General features: G+C 36.1%; 1 non-coding gene across 1 annotated transcript in view; it reads left to right on the top strand.

The window, feature by feature from the left end:
* LOC106882400 (uncharacterized) overlaps positions 1-3,649 on the top strand; it is a 29,608-nt gene continuing 25,959 nt past the window's right edge. Inside the window, exons 1-2 of the transcript XR_008266692.1 lie at positions 1-25; positions 2,318-2,605. This is a non-coding gene — a transcript (uncharacterized LOC106882400). The remainder of the gene's footprint in view (positions 26-2,317; positions 2,606-3,649) is intronic.

Raw genomic sequence — 3,649 nt, 5'->3', positions numbered from 1 at the left:
CATAATCTTCATGGTTTGCGTTTTGGTAAGAAAAAATTATTATCAGCAATAATAACTATCATAACTATAATTGCCATAATCCTCTTTGTTCATTCACTACCACCCACCATCACAACCGTCACTTCTACAACAACTGCTGTTATCACCACCACCACCACTACCACCACTACACAACTATCATCACAACTACCAACACATTTTTGTTCCACATATTTATTAATGTTCAGCCCCACCTGCATTCCTCTTGCTTGGTTTTTCACCCAATCACCTCGTTTAATTTCATCACTCATTCAACAAATTTTGCGACTTATCAACATTAGGATCACTTAACAAACCTCAACAAAGAACCCCTTTTAACCCTCCCCCTCTCCCTCTCTCTCCTCCTCTCTCTTTCGTACTTTTAAATCGTTCTGTCTCTTGTACTTTTAAACCATCCCTTCATCCGGAATTAAAAGGGTCCTTTTTCTATTATCATTTTTTATTTTGTTGATGTTGTTTCTCACACGTCACTCACCGTCACTTCTGACCGTAGCTTAGAAAAACTGAAGACTTGTGCTTGTCTCACGTACCTGGCACGGAAGGTGTTCTATGTTCGTTACGCTCTCTCAACCATCACTTACAGATTTAGTTCTGACAAAAATAAATAAATAGAGCCAAAAGAAATCTCTTTTGATCGGAGTTTTACAACTTATTTCGTGAAACCCTATAGCATATTTTTAAAATATAGTACAGTACCGGACCAGCTATCTGACAACCTTAGGGCCGGAAATGGCCCGGATTTTTGGACTTTCCGATTTTCTGGAACCGAAATATATACTTAGGATATAAAATAAACTATGAAAAGTAAAGAACAAAATTGTATCAATCTGATTCAAATGAATACACTTCTGAAGCAGGATCTGTTTGACATTCATTAATCCTTTTATAATTCTTAAAATATATCATAATGTACCATGCAAACAGCATAATGTTTATAACATGAAAAGAAAATGAAGAAAAATAACATGATTTTATTTAACAGATGCCTGCACAAACTAATACAGTTCTAAAGTAAATATTTATCAATCCACTTAGTAGAAGAAACATTAAAACCAATTTTAACATACCGTATACAAATTAACCAACATCAAAAACAGAGTCTCTTTACTCGGTACAAAATACTGTATATTGTACGACATTGCACAGTATTCCCGAATTTCTGAAAATTCCGGATTTCTGGATGTACCAACAATAGGGTCCCTTTCTTCTATTAAGTGGATTGATAAATATTTACTTTCGAATTGTATTAGTTTGTGCCGGCATCTGTTAAATAAAATCATGTTATTTTTCTTCATTTTCTTTTCATGCCCAGTGTTGTATTAACAATCCTTTTTAGGATGAGTATTCGAAGGGAATTAGCTGTGCTACCAGCAGTTCGGCAATTTCCAAATCTTATGAATAATAATAGGGTGTTAGAACCTACTTATGTAGCACTTCATACCACCTCAACATTCTAACGTTTCAAAATTTGCAATTTCAAGACATTATGAATTTTATGGTTCGTTATAAGAACGGAAAAATCAGTGACTGTTTAAAATATTTACTTCGCTCCCTTACTTCCTCTTTGACCCTTTCTTGACAATTATTTCACCCAACTCATTACCCTTTATCACCTTTCAGTCCACTTCTGCCTTCTACTCATGTTCCCCATCTCTCTTATTTCCTCAATATTCATTTAAAACGTGACCTTGTATATATTAGTCGATCATTTTTCTGGTTTATGTTTTTCAACGAAAGGCTTACCGGGAAATGGCAGCCAATGAATATCGCATCTTTGCCATTTTATTTCTCCCGAAGGATTAACCCTCTTGCCTCTTTCATACATATACACACATCTTATCTCGCTATCCTTCTCTCTTCCTTTTGTTCTCTCTCTCCTGCTTTACATCGTCTTATTGATTTCATCTCTTCTCTAAGATATTTCAATATGTCTATCAACGTAACTAATAAAGGTGTAACTTATCTCTCCTATTCTCTTTTTCTATCTCTAGCTCATCCCACCGCTCTTTCTCTCTCTCTCTCTCACACACACACACTCTCTCACTCTCTCTTTCTCTCATTCTATCTCTCCCTCACGTGTCAACTCTCACTATTTACAGTTTTGCCATGTTTCTTGCTCTTCATATTTTCCAACGCCTTGCCTTCTCTCACAGACATTTTCAACATGTCTGCCATAACCTAATTCTCTCCAACCATCCAACCATCATCCAACAAACAAAAACAAGCAAACAAACAAAGAACAATAAATTTCCAATGAGTTCCTGCTTCAATGTTCCAGTGGTCAAGGCGACACATCAGGCAGAAATTTTGTATCCCGGAAGATCCAGAAGAAATGGGATATAGACGCAACTGGTTGTCGGCGCCGCCCTACACGCCGGAGACCATGTTCGTCTATGAAAACAAAGGTACGGTGTTCGACAGTGGCGAAAGATACGGCGTTAGTGAGGCAGAAGCCAAAGAAAAACACAGAGAGCCCAGTGCACAGCTCAGCGACTATAATAACTCCAACGGTGTTGATTGCAACACATTTGATGATGGTCATTCGTCTGCAACACTTGTTAAGTCGGTAAGACTGCTTAATCTCCCTTAATTCTATCTAAAAACAACAATAATAATTCTTTTCTATTCTACGCACAAGGCGCGAAATTTTGGGGGATGGGGGCCAGTCGATTACATCGACCCTAGTACGCAACAGGTACTTAATTTATCGACCCTGATAGGATGGAACTCAGAACGTAAAGACAGACGAAATACGGCCAAGCATTTCGCCTGGCGTGCTAACGTTTCTGCCACCTCGCTGCCTTCACCAATAATACAATAATTATTCCTTTCTTAATGACTTAAAGGATAGATACTCTCTTCATTCTAATAACTCCTAATTACCTCCTTTTACTTTCGGAGTTTGAATCCCTCTCGAGTCGTATTTGACTTTATTATCTCCCAATTCGATAAAATAATCACTAGGCATTTACTACTGATAGATTCAATCAAATGTATCCCTTTCTCTACAATGTAAGCGATCAGTGTTATCTAGTGCCAAACGCTGTTAAGTAAGAATCAAAGTCAAATTCCTGCTTAATAACAGCGTCATCGATTCGATTTCGATTATCAGATAACACCGATTTTATTTTCATTTCACTTATGTTATGAAACATGAGCTTTATAACATCCCGTTTTCTCTTACCATTTGCATGTTTTATTTTCTGCCTTTATAATTAATATAAATATTTTTCACGAAACAACAACTTCACTGTTCTCACCCAGCTTCAAATATCCGACATATAATAACTTCACTGCTCTCAGCCCAAATATTTATTTGTAAAAATGGGATCTTTTTTAAAACGGGGGCCACATTTTTCATTAATGTTTTACGTAGTGTTTTTGGTACCGAAAGACTTTCAAACTTCGTATACTTATCTATTTTGTGTTATAGAACAGAAAAATATTTTTGTATTCGAATTTATTTCATGTAAAAAATTGTCTTATTTCGATAATTTCAACCAATCACTGACAAGTATTCAGTTGTTTACATTTACTCCTTTGGCTCATTAAGCGATGTAAAGCGTATTTAATCTCCATACCTTCGTTTTATTTGCTTTTTTCATTTTAA

The sequence above is a fragment of the Octopus bimaculoides genome, chromosome 24 (assembly GCF_001194135.2).
Source record: "Octopus bimaculoides isolate UCB-OBI-ISO-001 chromosome 24, ASM119413v2, whole genome shotgun sequence".
In the NCBI taxonomy this organism is placed as follows: Eukaryota; Metazoa; Mollusca; class Cephalopoda; order Octopoda; family Octopodidae; genus Octopus; species Octopus bimaculoides.
Note: the sequence above shows the minus strand (reverse complement) of the source record. Positions and strands in the feature narration are given on the sequence as shown.